Source organism: Amblyraja radiata, chromosome 28 (genome assembly GCF_010909765.2).
Source record: "Amblyraja radiata isolate CabotCenter1 chromosome 28, sAmbRad1.1.pri, whole genome shotgun sequence".
Classification (NCBI taxonomy): Eukaryota; Metazoa; Chordata; class Chondrichthyes; order Rajiformes; family Rajidae; genus Amblyraja; species Amblyraja radiata.
This window is the reverse complement of record NC_045983.1, coordinates 21,670,868-21,693,697: the sequence shown is the minus strand read 5'-3', so window position 1 is coordinate 21,693,697 and position 22,830 is coordinate 21,670,868. Positions and strand designations below refer to the sequence as shown.

General features: G+C 44.0%; 1 protein-coding gene across 1 annotated transcript in view; it reads left to right on the top strand.

The window, feature by feature from the left end:
• Nucleotides 1-22,830, top strand: part of tmem132e (transmembrane protein 132E) — a 185,712-nt gene that overhangs the window by 2,180 nt on the left and 160,702 nt on the right. The window lies entirely within an intron of this gene.

Here is a 22,830-nt window from a genome sequence, read left to right as displayed (position 1 = left end):
ATTAATGACAATATTTTTGTTGAATGGCAGAAATTCCTCGGCTTTGGCTGATTAGATTTTCGTTTGTTTTGTTTTAACTCTATCTGACATATCCGGGCTCACATTCATATGGATAGCACATCCTCGCTGTTCTGACGGCAACATTTTTCATTTTCCCTAATGTGTCTATCCCCTGTCTCTCCTAGATCCTTCTTTTCCCATTTTCTCGTCCAAGAATGGGTCTATATCTTTTCCTGTTACAACACATCAAACACATTTCCATCTGATGTTCTGTTTTTTTGTTCTGTTTCATCTGGATGGATGTTTTTGACTGAATTAAAAATAGGATACTTGGGTTGTTTTATTGTGTGGCTTCTGCGTTTGACGGCTTTAAAAGTTTTTCGTTTTTTCAATATTTCCAATCAATAAGCCATCATTCATCTGTTGCAAAAGTGTCGGTAAAATCTGTGTGCTCTTGGACATCCGACCTGGTTTCTTGTTTATGCTGTTCCCCAGAGTGTATCAAATGTTGGGTTTTGTTTTTGAGGCTTGGGCAATCTTGTGGGCATTAGGTCGCTCCAAAATGAGAAATATCTCTAGATTATTTCATTTAAAGTTGACCAGATACCACACAAGTTGGGTTTCACTGTCAGGCAGCTGGTGGTAGAAGTGTTGAAGATCGATGTTTAAGGATTATGTAAATTATACATCGAGACATAAAGACAGTTCATTCCGTACCCAGGCGGGGCGTTGCATCCAATCTCATATAAACTGCGCCACATAGCAAGTACAAGAAGTAAGCACGTGTGCATTCTGGGCAGACTGGGATATGTTACCTTAGCGCAAGGGTATACAATTATTAATTAGCAGGTTTGTTTGATTGCGATATTATTCATAAATGGCATTTTTTTCAAAGCAAGTATAATTTTTTGTATGTTTAGAATCACTTTAAACCATTCTGTAAGATGTAAATGCAATGGACACTAACTGATTAGTTTGTAAGATGTTTTATGTCTCTTTAAAAATGGAGACTGGAGCCTGCTGCCTCTGGAACTTTCTCTCTCCAACCCCACTATTTCAAATTTCCAGAGTGACTACCTCCAACCCAGTCCTGGTGCCAGACTCGAATCTCTCACTAGTTCTTGTCCTACTTTCCCCATTGGAAACTAATTTTGTCATTGAGACCCACTACTGATTCATCAAATCTTTTGCTGCAAGCACCTTTTGCAGCTGTATATTTATTGATATGATTAACAGTTGTCCTCCGATTATCATGTCCACTTTTTTGTGAAATTGCCTAACTCCAGTCTTGTCTCAGTTTATCTGCTACTGAAACCATAATCTAAGTCGGTGATACCAGTAAACCTAGATATTGGAGTGCATTGATGCTTAGCCTTCACTCAACAGATGTTATCTAAACCTATGGTAGATAAAAATGCTGCAGAAACTCAACGGATGAGGCAGCATCTATGGAGCGAAGGAATAGGTGACGTTTCGGGTCGAGACCCTTCTTCAGACTGATGTGAGGGTGGGGGGGGGGGGGGGGAAGAAGAAAGGAAGAGGCGGAGGCAGTGGGCTGTGGGAGAGCTGGGAAGGAGAGGGGAAAGATGGAGAAAGCAAGGACGACCTGAAATTGGAGAAGTCAATGTTCATACTGCTGGGGTGTAGACTACCCAAGCAAAATACGAGGTGCTGCTCTTCCAATTTACGGTGGGACTCACTCTGGTCATGGAGGAGGCCCAGGACAGAAAGGTCAGATTCGGAATGGGAGGGGGAGTTGAAGTGCTGAGTCACTGGGAGATCAGGTTGGTTATTGCGAACTGAGCGGAGATGTTGGGCGAAGCGATCACCAAGCCTACGCTTGGTCTCACCGATGTAGAGCAGCTGACAGCTAGAGCAGCAGATGCAATAGATGAGGTTGGAGGAGATACAGGTGAACCTCTGATCCACCTGGAAAGACTGTTTAGGTCCTTGGATGGAGTCACGGGGGGAAGTAAAGCTACAAGTGTAGTATTTCTTGCGGTTACAAGGGAAAGTACCAGGGGAGGGGGTGATTTGGGTGGGAAGGGACGAATTGACCAGGGAGTTATCTAAACCTATGGTGCCCATGTCCTAACTAGCATCATATTCTGGTCAGTAGTCTATCTTGGGCTTGCTGAATTAGTTTAGTTTATTGTCCCGTGTACCGAGGTCCAGTGAAAAACTTTTGTTGCAAGCTAACCAGTCAGCGGAAAAAAAAACATGATTCCAATTGAGTAATTAACAGTGTACAGATGTATGATAAAGGGAATAACGTTTAGTGCAAGATAAAGCCAGTAAAGTCTGGTCAAAGATAGTCTGAGGGTCTCCAATAAGGTAGATAGTAGTTCAGGACTGCTGTCCAGTTGTGGTAGGATAGTTCATTTGGTTGATAACTGCTGGGAGAAAACAGTCCCTGAATCTGGAGGTGTGCATTTTCACATTTCTTTACCTTTTGTGTGATGGGAGAGGGAAGAAGAGGGAGTGGCCAGGCTGCAACTTGTCCTTGATTATGCTGGTGGCCTTGCCTAGACAGCACGAGGTATAACTGAAGTCAATGGAAGGGAGGTAAGATAGTCTGGGCTGTGTTCACAATTCTCTGCAATTTTTTCCGATCCTGCATGGAGCTGTTCTCAAACCATGCTGTGATGGATCCCGATAAAGTGCTTTCTATGGTGCATCTGTAGAAGTTGGTGAGAGTTGTTGGAGATATGCCAAACTTCCTAAGCCTTCTAAGGAAGTAGAGCCATTGGTGTGCTTACTTGGCTATTGCTTCAGTATGGGTGGTCCAGGAGACGGTGGTGATATTTACTCCTCGGAATTTTAAACTAGAATTACTTGCAGTTGAAACACCCAATTGTTTAATTCTTATACTTTTTTTGCATGGTTTTACTCCTCCCATGTTATCTGCTTCAACACTCGACCCCTCTGTTTGCCATTTTTTTAATGTTGTCCTACTGATTGGCAAATTCAATCACTTCACCACTGATAGTCATGTGCCTCCAATTAACAAGGCCATATGCATTTGAAATTTCACCTCCATTATCACTTGCTTCATTTCTAATATGCTCTTATAAAACCTACCCCTTTGACCACAACGGTCTCATGTGGTCCACCACTAATATATTTGTTTGATGCTGTAGCTTTAAAGGACTTTTGAATGTTTCACTTCTTTAAACGTGGCATGTCAATGGAAGTTGCTATTATTGTTGTACAGGTAAAGAAGACTCTTTTCTTTTTAATGTTGTAATCTTTTTTAATTCTACTATTTGAAATCCGTGTTTAATACTGAACGATTTGGTATGAAATAAATCAACTCCGAGTAATGTTCATAACAAAAATAGTTTTGAAGTCTGAGCAAAGCTTGTGGGATAGTTGCTGCTTTGGCCATTTTTTTAAATGGAAAGTACATTGAGCAAATTGTATTGTTGGGAAAGTGAGCCGCAGGCTTTGTAAATTCAGTGTTCTTGTTCTTTTTGAAGGCAGCCTGTTTAAAAACTCTGGTAATTGGAAGGATATTAACACACCTTCATTATAAGGTGGCTTTTGCAAAGTTACTAATTATTGATCTATTAGAAATCTGTTTCCGGGCCAGAGTTTGATGCAAAATAAATGAATGTAAAGGTACACATGCATTAGTGTGTGGATTGTATGCAACAGCAGATTTGCAAAAGATGAGTATTTAAAGGTGAATTTATAAATGTTGCTATCACATGTACACTACCTGTATTCTGCCATCTTGCAATCTTTCTTACCAGTGAAAGGCATTGAATGATGTGATCATACTTATAATGCTAGATACAAAATATGTGTTGCAGAAAGTCTTGTCTGAGTATCATTTTAATCATGCAGCTAATGTGAAGTATTGTCAGGCAACCTTTCTGATATTTAAAAAAAACAGCAGTGCAATATCAGATTGTATTGTTGGAGATTTAAAAGTTACATATCGCAATACAATCTCTTCTCCCCTCTGTACTTGATTTGCTTTGACTTCAACTTCTAATTACTAATTGTTTCTTCAGTCCTCTAATCTTGATTTACTGAAGATTATTATATACAGTTGTTTACCCTTGTTACTGGGGTTGCAGAAGGTGTTCATCTTACTATGATAATATAGTGATCAGATAACTGCAGTGTTAAAAAAATTTAGATGTACTTGTGAATTTAATGTAGGTATGTTGCAAAACTTACCTTCAGCGGCGCTGCAGTTCTGCCGCTGCCCGTGTGCGCGACTTTGGCGCCTTTGAGAGGGGGGCGGGTTTAAAACGCGATTTCCTCTAGGCTGTTGAAATCGATGTTGTTCAGCCTACTTAGTTGCTGATGAAAAATCGCTGCAAAATTCGTTCGCTGCAGGTATTTTTAAACTAAATTGGGTTATTTAATTGTTATAGTACATTAAAAATCATCTAAAGCCGCGAACCCCGACAACGGGACGGATCTCATGTAGGGGACAAGGCAAGGTATGTTGTTTATTTTTACATTAAAAAGGGCTTCTTAAGATCCCTTTATACAAAATTTTATGTTGCGAGTAGCTGACTTGGGAGCCCATTTAACCCCGCAGTATCTTTCATGCCATATGGGCTTCAAATTCACCGCAATGGCAGCGTTCCAAACCAGCGCGTTCCACAGAATCCACTTGGCAAGCTGATTTAAATGGCCATTAATTTACAGCAATTGAACACTAAATCCCTTCCATTTGGCCTATAAATTAATGTCAATGACATTTAAAAATCATGTTTTATTGTGAATTCTTGTGTGAATGTTCTTTGGACACTTAGGCTATTTAAAAATGTTAATCTTTCCTTAAGAAATGGATAGATGTTTAGATCTAGTAATTGAATTTTGTAATTAGCTACAATTGGGTAACTAACTAATTATATGCTTTAATTTCAGGTCATCCAAGTAAGATTGTTTAATATTTATTTCAGAATGCTTCAATCTATAATAACTGAAAATTTCTTTCAGTTCTCTTAATTTTTAATAAAGTTATGGGCTTTTGACTGTCCTCGATCACTGCTTTTGTGTTAAGTCAATGGAAAATCAATAGAGAACAAGATGCTAATTTCTGAGTATGAAAATGGCCATAACTTTTTTAATACTGAAGATATGAAAGTGAATTAGATGTCAAATTAAACTTATTTTTATGCTTTATCTGATGGGATAAATTGCAGACTTGATTTTTAAAATCTCAAAAATTTGAAACATTGCTACTCAATGTCAGTTAATCTGACCAGTGGATGGTGAGATTTTAGAGTCCATTATAAAGAATAAGGTTACAGAGTTATCAGAAGTTCATGATGAAATAGGCCGAAGTCAGCATGGTTTTGTGATGGGGAGATCTTGCCTGACGAATCTGCTGGAATTCTTTGAAGAAGTAAATACCAGGACAGACAAAGGAGGGTAAGTGCATGCTGTTTACCTAGATTTTCAAAAAGCCTTTGATACCGTGTAGAAAAGTGTGGAGTCAGGCAGCAGGAATAAAGGCGCAGACTATTTTCTAAATGGGGGGTGAATTCGGAAATCGGAGGTGCAAAGGGCCTTGGGAGTGCAGGATTCCCAAAAAGTTAATTTGTAAGTTAAATCAGTAGTAAGGTAGGCTAACGCAATGCTAGTATTTATTTCAAGCGGACTAGAACACAAAAACAGGGATGTAATGCTGAGGCTCTATAAGGCGCTGGTCAGGCCGCATTTGGAATATAGTGAGCAATTTTGGGCCCCATATCTGAGGAAGGAAGTGCCTGCCATGGAGGGGGTCCAGAGCAGGTTTACAAGAATGATCCCCGGAATGAGTGGGTTAACAAATGATGAGCATTTGTTGGCACTGAGCCTGTACTCACTAGAGCAGGGGTCGGCAACCTACGGCCCACGGTCCGGATCTGGCCCGTAATCCAAAATCACCTGTTACGCAGGCGTGTTTGTTTTCTGAGGACTTCTGTCATCTCCGGTTCCTGGAAGGCGATTTTCGGACCGAGGGTCAGGTGAAACTCGCTGCAAAAGACACATTCAATCCTGCTGCCCATCGCCCTGTGTGAGGCTGGGCTCCTCCTCCCGGGCCAGAAAGAGAAACTAGAATATGAGAGTAGGTCAATGCGAAACTTAAAAACCGAGTTCAAAACCTTCAACAGATACGGAAAATTATATGATATGAAAATATATGATTATATATGTGGCTCCCATTCAGGTTGAGATTTGGGGGGGGGGGGGGAATAGCACAATAGAAAAAAAATGACACTCATCGGTAGAGCATTTGGAAAAAAATAAGTTCAAAGAAATTAACATGGAAGCAGAAACTTTAAATATATTTAAGACTAAAATAGATGGTTTTTTAGCTGCCAAGGGGATAAGGGGCTACGGGGAGAGGGCAGGGATATGGACCTAGGTATGGTTAGTATAGTAAGACCTGAGTGATCTCCTGGACAAGTGTCGATCGCCTAGATTGGGGTCGGAGAGGAATTTCCCGGATTTTTTTCCCGAATTGGACCTGGGTTTTTATCCGGTTTTTTGCCTCCCCCAGGAGATCACGAGGTTTTTGGGGTGGAGAGGGGTGATAGCGGTATAAAGGGGAGGGTAGTGTCTTGTGTTCTGTGTCTTGTGTCTACTGTTTGTGGGTAAGTGTGTCTGTTTAGTGTTCAGCCATGAGCGAATGGCGGTGCGGGCTCGACGGACCTGGTGGTCTACTCTCGCACCTACTTTCTATGTTTCTATGTTTTAACATTGGTAAAACAATATTATTGGTGAAATTAATGGGACAAAGATAAATCCTCAGAACCTGTTGACTTCCATCCTAGAGTGCAATTGAGATTGATGCATCTCTTATCTCTATATAACCAAGTCATCATCTTGTTTGTGCCCACGATGTGTCTCTGTCTGTGTCAATCTGCTTAATTCCTATCTTCTTCCAAAAGCAAAGCCACAGTCTTCCCATTTTCACACATCCTACTCGCATTTTTCCCGGGGTGGCGATAAACATCTTCCCGTAGCATTTCTACCTATATTTCCGGTTATCAACAATTCAAGTTTAAAAGAAAAAGGGAAAAAAACGGTTCTCACACAGCCACAGTGCCACAATGACATCACAATGGGGTACAGGTGCACAACCTTTTATCCGAAAGCCTTGGGACCAGACATTTTTCGTAATTCGGAATTTGTCGGCCTTCGGAATGGAAAATTTATAGCGTAGATTTTAATGGCTGGCTCAGTGGTAGAGTGCTCGGCTCATATCCGCAAGGTCGCGAGTTTGCGCCTTGATCCCGGCAGTTCCTCGGTTGTGAGTTTGAGTCTTCAATGTAGTTTTTTCTTGCAGAATAAATGTCTGTATGAAATGCAGTGTGTTGAATGAATTCCTGAATTTGTAAATGTGACCGCAGCATTGAATCACCTCTCGCACTCATGTCACCCTAGCGGGGCTACATGCCCTTAGGCGGCCTAAGGCGACATTTTCACACTCTTATATCCGTGTGCAGCAGAGGCGACGTGCGTTTGGCGCCAAACGTGAGCTTTGGCGTGCCATGTTTAGCGCCAAACGTGAGCTTTGGTGAGCTTTGGTGTGCAGACGACATCCTGGAAAAAATGTCCGGTTTCTTCCAGGTAGGCGATATACCCTACCGGGCAATATACCCTCCACTTCTCTTTTATAAAGAGGATTTAGTTCCCCTTTCTTCCAGGACCGACCGGAGGTTCCGCTGTCACCTCTGCGGGCCACCCTCGGTGAACGCTCACTCAACTTTGTCTTGGGATTCCTACTCGGCCGCGCAATGTACCCTCACCTTCTCTTTTATGAATGGGGATTTAATTCCCCTTTCTTCGAGGACCGATCGGAGGTTCCGCTGTCACCTCTGCGGGCCACCCTCGGTGAACGTCCTGTCTCCCTGTCCCTGGGATAGTAGGGGGCGATCAAACAGCACAATACCCCCCTCCCCCTCCAACTCCAGAGGAATCCGCTCCCCGATGGGCCGCTACGGCGACAAGTGGCTGTTCGCCCACAGCCCGAGCTGCGCGACCCCAAGAACAAGACGTACCTTGCACACCATCAGCGTCTGCCCATACGGGGAGCGTGTTCCTCTGGAGCTGGAGCGGGGCTGGGCTGGAGTTGCTGATCTGGGATCTCCGTGCTTGCAGTGGGCCTGGGGGTCGGTGTCCCGTTGGTCCTGACGTCTCCGGTGACTGGCACTGACCTGCTGGCATTGCCGACGTGAAGACAGTGCAAAACCCCGCGCCGGTGCAATGGGCGGGGAGCTGGAGAGGGGAGGGAAGGGGTCACACACATGGCCGGGAAGCAGAGGGGTGTAGGTGGGGTGAAACTGAAGGGAGTGACAATCTGCTGCTGCCTGCCCACTGAGTTAAAAAGTTCCCACGCAAGACTCACGATACACTGTGTATCGTGAGTCTACCGTGGGAACTTTTTAACTCAGCGGGCAGGCAGCAGCATATTGTCAATTATTAACCCTCCCGCGCAATATACCCTCACCTTCTCTTTTATGAATGGGGATTTAGTTCCCCTTTCTTCGAGGACCGACCGGAGGTTCCGCTGTCACCTCTGCGGGCCGCCCTCGGTGAACGTTTTCAAGGACCTTTCTTCAAGGACCGAAAAAATGTCCGCTATTCGGAGGTTTTCGTTATTTGGATCTTCGGATAAAAGGTTGTGCACCTGTATTGCCAACGGTAACCGCAGCTTAGCACAGGCATCCTTTTTTCCAGGAGGTTCCACTGATGATGTCACAATGAAACTCACGGTGCACCAATCACAATGGGCTATCAAGCTGTCGAGTGCCACAATGACATCACAATGGGACATTGCCAACGGTAACTGCAGCTTGAGGTTGTTGTCCCTGTACCAATATCTGATGGGGCTGCTCCTCAAGTTCTGGTTGCATTTTAGTCCCATGATCCTGGTGTTTGGACACAAGGCAGGGAGAGGGGAGGGCCGATCGGGTGGGGGGGGGGGGGGCTGAATGGGGGCCTGATCCGGGGGGGGGGGGGGGGGGGGGGGGGGGGGGGGAGAGGATCAGTTTGCTCTTGGGCCTGGCCGAGATGCCCATTTGCGGGTCCAGGCAGCGGGTGGTCGATGGTCACACCAGAGTCGGCTGCCTACCTCTCTTCCCGGCCTACGTCCCAGCTCGCGTGTACTTGTAGAGGGATCACGCGATGTCCACGGGGACGCTGGAGGCCTTCCGTCAACGCTGATCGTTGTGAGTGGAGGAGAAGGCTGCGAGCTGCCATTGAGGGAGAGTTAGAGAGAGAGAGAAAGGCAGAGGGAGATATAGATAGAGAGTGCCTGCAATCCCTCCCACATGTCGAGCCGCACCCCCAATGTGGGGACCATTGATTGCCTCCATAAATTCCATAATTTTCCTTGTGGGGGGTGATAGGGGTAATTGTCTCCGGGGGGCGCCTGTCTCCGGGGTGAGCGCCGACACCGCCCCCTCCCCCCCCCCCCCACGTTGGGGGACGGGGCCCACTTGGTCTTGGTACCTTTTTAAATTCCATAAATTGTAGAATGATTCTCCCAGATTGGAAGATAGAAAATGGTACCCTACTATTAAATAAAGAGAAAAATGGGAACCGCAGACCATCTGAAGCAGTTTGTGCTATATTTTTAGTTGCTTCCTTCCTTAGCTGCTCCTTGCTAAGATCGGGTAAAATAGTTGTTTTTTTTTAACAGCAAGTTGGATTCCGTAATGGTCACACGAGTCCAATATAGTCCATTCACTGCAATGAGTTTAATGGAAAGCACTAAAAACTTAAGGCAAATAGCCAAAAAAATACAGTTGTCACTGGTAGAGGGGCTTCATGTTGTTTAACAACACGAAGTTAAGATACATGGAATTCACATTGACTTACTCATGGAGTCAGAACTGACTTATTCATAGAAGACAGAGGGTTGTGGTGGAAGGAGGATATTCTGCTTGGCAGTCCTGGACGAGTGAAATTCCGCAGGGATCTGTGTTGGAACCTCTGCAGTTTGTGATGTATAAATATGTGCTGGAAGTAAATGTAGATGGATTGGTGAGTTTGTTTGCAGATGATACAGTGGCACAGTGGTAGAATTGTTGCCTTACAACGCCAGAGACCTGGGTTCGATCCTGACTATGGGTGATGTCTGTATAGAGTTTTGGGCGTTCTCCCTGTGATTGCGTGTGTTTTCTCCGGGTGCTCCAGTTTCTTCCCACAATCGAAAGATGTACAGCTTTTTCAGTTAATTGGCTTTGGTAAAATTGTAAATTGTCCCTAGTGTGTGGGATAGTGCTAAATGGTGATCGCTGGTCAGCATGGACCAAAGCAACTGTTTCTGCACTGTGTCTTTAAAGTTGAAAGTCACCCAAATTGGAGGAGTGGAGAAAGTGAGGGAGGCTAACAGAAGTAGAGTGGGATATAGATCAGCTGCAGAAATGGGCAGAAAAATGGCAGATGGAGTTTAATCTGAGCAAGTTTGATGTGTGGCACTTTGGGCGATTGAATGTAAGGGGTGAGTATACAGTTAATGATAGGACCCTTAATAGTGTTGATGAGCAGAGGGATCTTGCACTCCAAGTTCATAGCTAACTGAAGGTGGCAGCACGTGTAGATAGGGTGGTAAAGAAGGTGTATGGTATGCTTGCCTTCATTGCTAGGGGCATTAAGTATAAGAGTCAGGGAGTCATGATGCGGCTCTATAATACTTTGGTTAGGCTGCATTAGGAGTAATGCTTACCATTCTGGTCGCCCAATTACAGGAAGGATGTTGAGGCTTTGGAGAGGGTGCCGAGGAGGTTTACCAGAATGCTGCCTGGATTAGAGAGTTTCAGCTACAAGGAGAGGTTGGATAAACTTGGATTGTTTTCTCTGGAATGTTGGAGGTTGAGGTGAGTCTTGATAAGTATAAGTTATGCGAGGCATAGATAGGGTAGAGTTAGAACCTTTTTCAGGGTGGAAATGTCAAACGCTAGAAGGCATAGCTAAAAGGTGAGAGGGTGATGGTTTAATGGAGATATGTGGGGCAAGATTTTTACACAGAGTGGTGGAGGCCTGGAACACTTTGCCAAGGGCAGTGGTGGAGGGAGATACGATGATAGTATGAAAGCTTTTAAATAGGTACATGGAAGTGCAAGGAATAGAAGGATATGGATCATGTGTTGGCAGATAAGATCAGTTTAACTTGGCATCGTGTTCGGCACAAACATTGTGGACCGAAGGGCCTGTTCCTGTGCTGTACTGTTCTAAGTTATAAGTTAAAAGAAGATACAAAATTGTGAGCAATTTGGGGCACCATATCTGAAGAAGGATGTGGTGGCTCTAGAGAGCGTCCAGATGAGGTTTCCAAGAATGATCCCAGGAATGAGTAGGTTAACTGTTTGGCGGCACTGGGCCTGTACTTGCTGGAGTTTAAAAGAATAAGGGGCGCCTCATGGAAACATACAGAATAGTGAAAGGCTTGGATTTTGTGGAAGTGAGAGGATGTTTCCACTAGTGGGAGAATCTAGGACTGGAGGTCATAGCCTCAGAATTAAAGGACGTTCTTTTAGGAAGGAGATGAGGAGAAATTTCTTGGGTCAGAGGGAAATTAATCTGGAATTCTTTGACACAGAAGGCTGGAGGTCAGTGGATATTTTTAATGCTGAGATAGATAGATTTTTGATTAGTACAGGTGTCGGAGGTTATGGGGAGATGGCATGAGAATGGGTTTAGGAGGGAGAGATGGATCAGCCATGATTGAATGGTGGTAGACTAGATGGGCTGAATGGCATGATTCTATTCCTATCATTTATGACCTTGAGATGAATTATTGAGGTCCATAATGGCAGGTATAACATTGGTAATAGTGATTTACTCACTCATCACAGGTGTTATTGGTGCATGCAATTGAGCCTTCAATGTCTGAGCATTCATTGCGATTCATGATGCATAGATATGTGCATGCATATTTTGGCACATGATGTACACAAATAGCATAATGCATGAAATGCCATTTTTTGCAGTTAGTGTTTAAATTGTGTTTCGTCTTCAGTAACTTTAATTTGGTAATGTAGGATGAACAGGGAATGTTTTTATGTGGCTTTCATGAAACAGTACATAACAGGTTAGAAAAGGACAAAAAACACACTTTAAAAAAAGTATTCGAGCCAAAGGTCATTGATTTCGTAGATTCCAGTAATTTTGCAACCTGCCTTTTCTTTCGAAATGTGTTCTCCAATTTTCAGTTTTCGGAAGATGGATATTATGGATTGTAAAGATACTTTTGCTATCACATTTTAAACATTAGTAACTTAATACATCCATGTGTATGCAAATGACTAGATTTTAGGCATACTTAACAAATAATGTCCATTTATGATTTCCAAAATCAGTTTGAATCTAAATTATACGAGTTTTGGGGAACAAAAATAGATGTAACTAAATAGTAGAACAGATTTTCTAGATTTAAAAAAGAAATGCTTCCCAGAGATTAAGATTCAGTGCTTCTGAGTAAAGACTTTTGGATGAAAACAAAGTTCATAGGTATAGAAGGATGTCTCAATGTGTATCCTTTATAACATGGCTTAAATCTTTTCTTGACACATCAATGTGGAAACAAAGATTCCTAATTTTTCTATTAAACATCATGAAATATGGGCCTACTTACAAATGACCCAGAACATTGCAACTTTTCAAGTTGTGAATATTTCAATGTAGAATCATTTGGAAAAGAGTGATCATAAAATTAGACAGGATTGGTTCTAGCACAAAAAATATTTGGCAAGGAGGGATAAGAAAGAACTGCAGATGCTGCAAAAAATCGAAGGTAGACAAAAAGCTGGAGAAACTCCGGGTGAGGCAGCATCTATGGAGCGAAGGAATGGGTGACGTTTCGGGTCAAGACCCTTCTTCAGACTGATGTGGGGTTGGGCAGGGCTCTCACTTAACTTTTTTTCCCTGTTGCCAGCCGGGCAACCTCGGCAGCTTTTTAGATTGCCAAATGACAGTTTAGGTGGTCATTTACGATGGCTTGCATGACGCGTGCGATAATGTGCTCGGCCGAAATGCGTAGTTACCAGTCGGAATTATGGTCAATAAAGTCGCTAACCAAACATATTCACCAATCAAGACATGATATATACCACAATGACATGCAGCAAAATTATAATACAGTATCTCAACTCTTTTTACACGTTGCAATTAATGCAATTTCTATTATCTCTTTCCACTTCCAAACAAAAAATCTGGTTGGATTATTCAGCATATGATCAACCTTGGTGAGATCAAGTGCAGGCTTGGCGATCGCTTCGCACATCACCTCCACTCAGTTCGCAATAACCAACCTGATCTCCCAGTGGCTCAGCACTTCAACTGCCCCTACCATTCCAAATCCGACCTTTCTGTTCTGGGCCTCCTCCATGGCCAGAGTGAGGCCCACTGCAAATTGGAGGAATAGCACCTCATATTTTGCTCGGGTAGTTTACACCCCAGCACTATGAACATTGGCTTCTCCAATTTCAGGTAGTCCTTGCTTTCTCCCTCCTTCCCCTCCCATTCCCAGCTCTCCCACAGCCTACTGTCTCCGCCTCTTCCTTTCTTTTTCCCACCCCCCCCCACCCCTCCTGACATCAGTCTGAAGAAGGGTCTCGACCCGAAACGTCGCCTATTCCTTTGCCCCATAGATGCTGCCTCACCCGCTGATTTTCTCCAGCTTTGTCTACCAACGGGATCCCACCACTGGCCACATCTTCCCATCTCCTCCCCTGTCGGCTTTCTGCAGAGACCGCTCCCTCCGTAACTCCCTGGTCAATTCGTCCCTTCCCACCCAAACCACCCCCTCTCCTGGCACTTTTCCTTGCAACTGCAGGAAATGCTACACTTATCGCTTTACTTCCCCCCCTTGACTCCATTCAGGACCCAAGGTTCACCTGCACCTCCTCCAACCTCATCTATTGCATCAGCTGCTCTAGGTGTCAGCTGCCCTACATCGGTGAGACCAAGCGTAGGCTTGGTGATCGCTTCGCCCAACATCTCTGCTCAGTACGCAAAAACCAACCTGATCTCCCGGTGGCTCAGCACTTCAACTTCCCCTCCCATTCCGAATCCAACCTTTCTGTCCTGGGCCGCCTCCATGGCAGAGTGAGCTCCACGGTAAATTGGAGGAGCAGCACCTCATATTTCGCTTGGGTAGTTTACACCCCAGCTGTATGAACATTGACCTCCAATTTCAGGTAGTCCCTGCTTTCTCCTCCGCTTCCCAGGTCTCGCTCAGCCCACTGTCTCTGCCTCTTCCCTTTTTCTTCCCGCCCCCTCCCCCCGCACCCTCATATCAGTCTGAAGATGGGTCTCGACCCGAACGTCGCCTATTTCCTTCGCTCCATAGATGCTGTCTCACCTGGTGAGTTTCTTCAGAATTTTTGTCTACCCATTCACACAAGTTCTGTTAAACCACTATTTTATTTTCCAACACACAAAAAATTATACTTTGATAACATTGGTTACTAAAAAAAAAGAAACTATCCATTTTCAGTCTTAAATCTCTAAGTGACGCTATGTCCCCCTTTACAGCTACTGTATGTTTTAATTCACTTCAAGACTATGGGGCAGTACATTGGCCATAAATCTGCGGCCTAAAATTGCCAGAGACCCGGAATTGATCCTGAATATAGGTGCTGTCTGTATGGAGTTTTGTTTTCTCATTTATAACATTGTTTACAGATTCTATTGTGCTGCTGCAAGTAAGGATTTCATTGTTCTAACTGGGACTTGAGAGAATAACACACTCTTGACTCTTGACTTTCGTTGCTAATGTCGCTAACGGGATAGAACTAGTGTACGGGTGATCAGTGGTCGGCGTGGACTCGGTGGGCCGAAGGGCCTGTTTCCTCGCTGTATCTTTAAATTAAACTAAAAACACTAAAACCAGAGGAAATCTAAAGAAGGGTCTCTACCCGAAACGTCACCCAATTTCTTCTATCCAGAGATGTTGGCTGCACCATGGAGTCCCCCCGCACAATTAAAGCATGGAATAGTCTTCACCCTACCATAGGTACCCAACCAGATGCAACTAAATTTAAGGTGGCTCTTTTTTCCGAACCCTTTTTTGTTTAAGTCCAAGTCAAGAACGTTTTATTGTCATGTGTCCCAGATAGGGCAATGAAATTCTTGCTTGCTGCAGCACAACAGAATATGTAAACATAATACAGAACAGGAGATAAAAGTTCAGTGTGTCTATATACCATAGACCATATATATACACAATAAATAAACAGATAAAATGCAATAGGCTGTTATTTTTCGGAGTTTGGTGGTGGTGGGTCCACCAGTTTAAATTCCATTTGGAATATTTTTGGAGGGCCAGGAAACCAAGAAGCAAGAGTTACCCCAGGGAGTCACTCCAGCTCCAGGCAGTGATTCTGCGTTGGTTTTCAGCGGTCGCGGTGAGGCGGGAACCGGACAGCAATGGCGGCCAGATCTCCCACAATGCAAAGGAAGGGAGAAAGTGGCCGACGCCAACCAGTTGCCGTGGCAGTGCACATAGAAACATAGAAAATAGGTGCAGGACTAGGCCATTCGGCCCTTCGAGCCATTCAATATGATCATGGCTGATCATCCAACTCAGTATCCTGTACCTGCCTTCTCTCCATACCCCCTGATACCTTTAGCCACACGGGCCACATCTAACTCCCTCTTAAATATAGCCAATGAATTGGCCTCAACTACCTTCTGTGGCAGAGAATTCCAGAGATTCACCACTCTCTGTGTGAAAATTTTTTTCCTCATCTCGGTCCTAAAAGATTTCCCCCTTATCCTTAAACTGTGACCCCTTGTTCTGGACTTCCCCAACATCGGGAACAATCTTCCTGCATCTAGCCTGTCCAACCCCTTAAGAATTTTGTAAGTTTCTATAAGATCCCCCCTCAATCTTCTAAATTTTAGCGAGTACAAGCCGAGTCTATCCAGTCTTTCTTCATATGAAAGTCCTGACATCCCAGGAATCAGTCTGGTGAACCTTCTCTGTACTCCCTCTATGGCAAGAATGTCTTTCCTCAGATTAGGAGACCAAAACTGTACGCAATACTCCAGGTGTGGTCTCACCAAGACCCTGTACAACTGCAGTAGAACCTCCCTGCTCCTATACTCAAATCCTTTTGCTATGAATGCAAACATACCATTCGCTTTCTTCACTGCCTGCTGCACCTGCATGCCTACTTTTAATGACTGGTGTACCATGACACCCAGGTCTCGTTGCATCTCCCCTTTTCCTAATCGCCCACCATTCAGATAATAGTCTACTTTCCTGTTTTTGCCACCAAAGTGGATAACCTCACATTTATTCACATTATACTGCATCTGCCATGCATTTGCCCACTCACCGAGCCTATCCAAGTCACCTTGCAGCCTCCTAGCATCCTCCTCTCTGCTAACACTGCCCCCCAGCTTCATGTCATCCGCAAACTTGGATATGTTGCATTCAATTCCCTCGTCCAAATCATTAATATATATTGTAAATAACTGGGGTCCCAGCACTGAGCCTTGCGGTACCCCACTAGTCACTGCCTGCCATTGTGAAAAGGACCCGTTTACTCCTACTCTTTGCTTCCTGTCTGCCAGCCAGTTCTCTATCCACATCAATACTAAACCCCCATTACCGTGTGCTTTAAGTTTGTATACTAATCTCTTTTGTGGGACCTTGTCGAAAGCCTTCTGAAAGTCCAGATATAACACATCCACTGGTTCTCCCTTATCCACTCTACTAGTTACATCCTCGAAAAATTCTATAAGATTCTTCAGACATGATTTACCTTTCATAAATCCATGCTGACTTGCAGGGCGGCACATGCACACAACCACGGCCGATTATGTGCTGGCCATGGTTGTGCGCATGTGCAGGGGGAGGATGTGCAGGCAGTGCGCATGTGTAAGATGGCCTGCCATGCCGAGCGGAGACCCGAGAGCCGGACACGGATGGTGGGCGGAGACGGAGAGTGACAGAGAGAGATAGAGAGGGAGCCCGCTCAGAATTAAATGATAGGTGTCCCGGGTGCTTGCCAAGCAGGGCAAAATGGCATGGCTTTTCGGTTGCCCGGCGGGACTGTAGATTGCCATTGGCACCCGGGCATCCGCTAATTTCGAGTAGCATTTGCTGCAGTTGCAAGGAAAAGTACCAGGGGAGGGGGCTGTTTGGGTGGGAAGGGACGAATTGACCAAGGAGTTATGGAGGGAGCGGTCTCTGCGGAAAGCCGAAAGGGGAGGAGATGGGAAGATTTGGCCAGTGGTGGGATCCTGTTGAGGTAGCGAAAATGTCGGAGGATTATCTGTTGTATGTGACGGCTGGTAGAGTGGAAGGTGAGGACAAGAGGGACTCTGTCCTTGTTATGAGTGAGGGGGATGGGGAGTGAGAGTGTAGCTACGGGATATAGAGGAGACCCTGGTGAGAGCTTCATCTATAGTTCAAGAGGGGTACCCCCGTTCCCTAAAGAATGAGGACATCTCTGATGTCCTGGTTTGGAACAGCTCATCCTCGGTGCAAATGCGGCATAGAAGGAGGAATTGGGAGTAGGGGATGGAGTCCTTACCGGAAGCAGGGTGGGAAGAAGTGTAGTCCAGATAGCCATGGAAGTCGGTGGGTTTGTAGTAGATGTCGGTCAGTAGTCTGTTACCTGCAATGGCGATAGTGAGGTCCAGGTGAATTTGAGTGCCGGATGGAAGTTAGTTGTGAAATGGATGAAGTCGGTGTGTTCTGCATGGGTGCAGGAGGTGGCATCAATGCAGTCGTCAATGTAGCGGAGGTAGAGTTCTGGGATAGGGCCACGGTATGCCTCGAACAAGGAACAAAGAGGCAGGCATAGCCGGGGCCCATGTGCGTGCCCGTAGCCACGCCTTGGATTTGGAAGAAATGGGAGGTGTCAAAGGAAAAGTTGTTGAGGGTAAGAAATGGATGATCAACTTGTTGGGAGTGTACTGGAGACCCCCGAATAATGAACGGGAATTTGAAAAACAAATATGCCAGAAGATTGCAGGTCAAATAAGGTTGTTGTAGTAGGGAACATTGACTGGATAAATCATAGTGTGAAGGATATAAATGGGGTGCAATTCCTCAAAAATGTTCAGGAGAGTTTTCTCAAGCAGCATGTAGAGGCCCCCCGCACGTGAGGGCAACACTGGATCTAGAAATTGGGAAGGGTAAGTTAATGAAGTGTTTGTGGAGGAGCCGTTTGGGACCAGTGACCACAATTTGATTAGCTTTAAGATATTTATGGATAGGGACAGAGAGGGCCCATGTGTTAAAATGCTCAACTGGGGAAAAGCCAACTTTGAGGGTTTGAGAGAAGGTCTTGCTCAAATTGACTGGAGCAGGTTATTTGAGGGGAAAGGAATATCAGCCAAATGGGATGTTTTTTAAAGTGTGCTGACAAAAGCTCAGGCCATGTATGTCCCTGTTAGAGTGAAGGGCAAAGCAGACAAATGTAAGGAAGCTTGGCTGATGAGGGAAATTGAGGCATTGGTCAAAAACAAGAAGGATGCATGGGACAGGTGTAGGTAGCTGAGATCGAGTGCATCCCTGGAGGAGTTTCTGGAATTAAGGGGTAAACTGAAAAATGAAATCAGAAGGGCAAAAGGAGGCAGTAGATAGCTCTGGCAGGCAGCATTAAGGACAATCCCAAAACATTTTATAAATACATAAAGGAAAAGGGTAACTAGAGAGAGAGAGGGACCTCTCAGGAATCAAAGCGCTCACCTCTGTGTGGAGCCACAGGAGATGGGCTAGGTCCTCAATGAGTATTTCGCCTCTGTATTTACCGAGGAAAAAGACAGTATGACGGAGGAACTTGGGGCAGTCAATAGAAGTGTCTTGAGAGCTGTCAGTGTTACCGTCGAAGAAGTACTGAAGGTACTTTTGTGTATGAAGGTAGACAAATCTCCAGGGGCTGATCAGATATATCGAAGGACATTGTGGGAAACTAGAGAGGAAATTGTGGTAGCCCTGGTTGAACTCGTTTACGAGTCGTCCTTAAATACCGGAGAAGTGGCGTAAAACTGGAGGGTGGAAAATGTTGTGCTTCTATTCAAGAATGGCTGCAGGGAAAATACCGAGAACTATAGGTCTGTCATTAGTGGTGTGCCTCAGGGTTCGATGCTGGGCCTGTTACTGTTTGACATCTACATCAATGATTTGGATGAGAACATACAGGGCAAGATTAGCAAGTTTGCTGACGTTACAGTTGGTGGTTTTGCAGATGGTGAAGATGGTTGTGAAAAATTGCAGCAGGATCTTGATCGATTGGCCAGGATGGCTGAGGAATGATTGATGGCATTTAATACAGAGAAATGTGAGGTGTTGCATTTTGGGATGTCTAACAAGGGCAGGACCTAAACAGTGAATGGTAGGCCTCTGGGGCGTGTTGTAGAGCAGAGTGATCTTGGAGTGCAGGTGCATGGTTCCTTGAAGGTTGAGTCGCAGGTATATACAGTAAGGTGGTCAAAAAGACTTTTGGCACATTGGCCTCCATCAGTCTGTGTATTGAGTATAGAAGTTGGGAGGTCATGTTGCAGTTGTATAAGATGTTGGTGAGACCACATTTAGAATATTGTATTCAGTCCTGGGCACTGTGTTATAGGAAAGATATTGTCAAGCTTGAAAGGGTTCAGATAAGATTTACAAGGATATTGCCAGGACTATAGGGTCTGAGCTATAGGTAGAGTAGGCTGGGCCTCTATTCATTGGAATGCAGGAGGATGAGGGGTGATCTTATAGTGTATAAGATCATGAGAGGAATTGATCAGGTAAATGCACAGAATATCTTGCCCAGTGTGGGGTAATCGAGGACCAGAGGACATAGGTTCAAGGTGAAGGGGAAAAGACAATAGGAATCTGAGGGGTACCTTTTTCACACAAAGGGTGGTCGGTGTATGGAACAAGCTGCCAGACAATGGTGTTGAAGCTGGGACTATCCCAACGTTTAAGAAACAGACAGGTACATGGATAGGCTAAGTTTGGAGGGATATGGACCAAACGCAGGTAGGTGGGACTCGTGTAGCTGGGACATGTTGGCTGGCGTGGGCAAGTTGGGCCAAAGGGCCTATTTCCCCACTGTACCACTCTATGACTCTATCTAAGCTACTCCCATTTGCCCGGTGCTTCGTCCAGATCCCGCTAAACCTTTCCTATCTTACCTATCCATGTACCTGTCCAAATATATTAAATATTGTTAATGTACCTGCTTCCTGTTTCCTCTGGCAATGCGTTCCATATACCCACCAGTAAGAAATTATCTCTCATCTTAAACCTATGCTCTTTAATTCATGTTTCCTCTAATACAGTGCCCTCTGTAATGTTTGGGGGAGAAAGACGCATTATTTATTTATTTGCCTCTGTACTCCACAATTTCAGATTTGTAATTCTATGTTTCTATGTAATAGAAAAAAATCACATGTGGTGAAAGTGCACATTGTCATATTTTAATAAAGGCCATTTTTATACATTTCGGTTTCACCGTGTAGAAATTACAGCAGTGTTTATACATAGTCCTCCCATTTCAGGACACCATAATGTTTGGGACACAACATGTCATATAAATGAAAGTAGTCATGCTTAGTATTTTGTTGCATATCCTTTGCATTCAATGACTGCTTGAAGTCTGCGATTCATGGACATCACCAGTTACTGGATATCTTCTCTGGTGATTCTCTGCCAGGCCTGTATTGCAGCCAAGCTTGTTTTGGGGGCTAGTCAGTTTTTCAGTTTTCTCGACAGCATATAAAAGGCATGCTCAATTGGGTTCAGATCGGGTGATTGACTTGGCCACTCAAGAATTGACCATTTTTTAGCTTTGAAAACTTTGTTGCTTTAGCAGTATGTTTGTGATTGTTGTCTTCCTGTAGAATGAACCGTCGGCCAATGAGTTTTGCGGCATTTGTTTGAACTTGAGCAGATGGGATGTGTCGATACACTTCAGAATTCATTATGCTACTACCATCAGCAGTGGTATCATCAATGAAGCTAAGTGAGACAGTACCTTCAGCAGCCATACATGCCCAGGCCATAACACCCCCACCACCGTGGTATGCTTTGGATCTTGGGCAATTCCTTCTCTCCTCCATACTTTGCTCTTGCCATCACTCTGTGTTAATCTTCGTCTCATCTGTCCACAAGACTTTTTTCCATAACTGTGGTTGCTCTTTTAAGTACTTCTTGGCAAACTGTAACCTGTAGGTATGTTGCAAAGCCTACCTGAAGCGTCGTTGAAGATCTGCTGCTGAGGGTGTGCGCGATTTTGGCGCCGTTTAGAGGGGGCGGGTTTAAAACGCGATTTTCTCTAAGCTGTTCCAATCGAAAATGTTCAGCCTAGTTAATTATTAACGAAAAATCGCTGGAAGACCCCGTCGCAAAAGCTATTATTAGGTTTAAAGGCCTTGAATAATAGTTATAGTAGTTTAAAAATCAATCTCTAAACCCGCGACAGCCAGCAACCGCAGGGTCTCATAAAGCAAATAGCAGAAGTTAGGTTGTATATTTTTACATTAAAAAGGGCTTCTAAAGATCCCTTTATACAAAGTTTAATATTGCGAGTAGCTCAATTTGGGCCCATTATATCGCGCAGTATTTTTCTCGGCATTTGGGGCACAAATCTACCGCAATGTGAACGTTCTAAACCAGCGCGTTCCACAGGGACCCACTGGAAAGCTGATTTAAATGGGCATTTATTTACAGCAATTAAACACTAAATTCCTTCCATTTGGCCTATAAATTAATGTAAATGAGATTTAAAAATCATGTTTTATTGTGAATTATTTGTGAATATTATTTGGACATTTAGGCTATTTAAAAATGTTAATCATTTATTAAGAAATGGATAGATGTTTAGATCTAGTAATTGAAGTCTGAAATTAGCTACAATTAGGTAACTAACTAATTATATGCTTTAATTTCAGGTCATCCAAGTAAGATTATTTTATATTTGTTTCAGAATGCTTCAATCTATGATAACTGAAAATTTCATTCAGTTCTCTTAATTTTTAAGAAAGTTATGGGCTTTTGACTGTTCACGATCACAGCTTTTTTGTTATGTCCATAGAAAATCAATAGGGAACAAGATGCTCATTTCCCAGTATGAAAATGGCCATAACATTTTAAATACTTGAGATATGAAAGTGAATTAGGTGTCAAATTAAACTTATTTTTATGCTTTATCTGATGGGATAAATTACAGACTTGATTTTTAAAATCTCAAAATTTTGTAACATTGCTATAACCTGGCCATCCTATTTTCGCGGCTAACCAGTGGTTTGCATTTTGCAGTGTAGCCTCTGTATTTCTGTTCATGAAGTCTTCTGCGGACAGCGATTGACAAATCCACATCTGACTTCTGAAGAGTGTTTATGATCTGTCGGACAGGTGTTTGGGGATTTTTCTTTATCAGAGAGAGAATTCTTCTGTCATCATCTGTGGAGGTCTTCCTTGGCCTGCCAGTCCCTTTGCAATTAGTAAGCTCACCAGTGCTCTCTTTCTTCTTATTGATGTTCCAAACAGTTGATTTTGCTAAGCCTAATGTTTGGCTGATGTCTCATAATGGCTTATTTGACTATCATTGGCACAACTTTGGTCCTCATGTTGATAAACAGCAATAAAAGTTCCCAAAGGTAATGGAAAGACAAGGTGCTGAGATCTCTCTTATACCTGCATTAAGGAGGCAATTAAACACCTGAGCAATTACAAACACCTATAAAGCCATATGTCCCAAACATTATGGTGCCCTGAAATGGGGGACTATGTATAAACACAGCTGTAATTTCTACATCAGGGGTCGGCAACCTACGGCCCACGGGCCGGATCCGGCCCATAACCCGAACTCATCCGGCCCTCAGGCTTTTTTTTTCTAATTAGTATTCGCGTCCTGG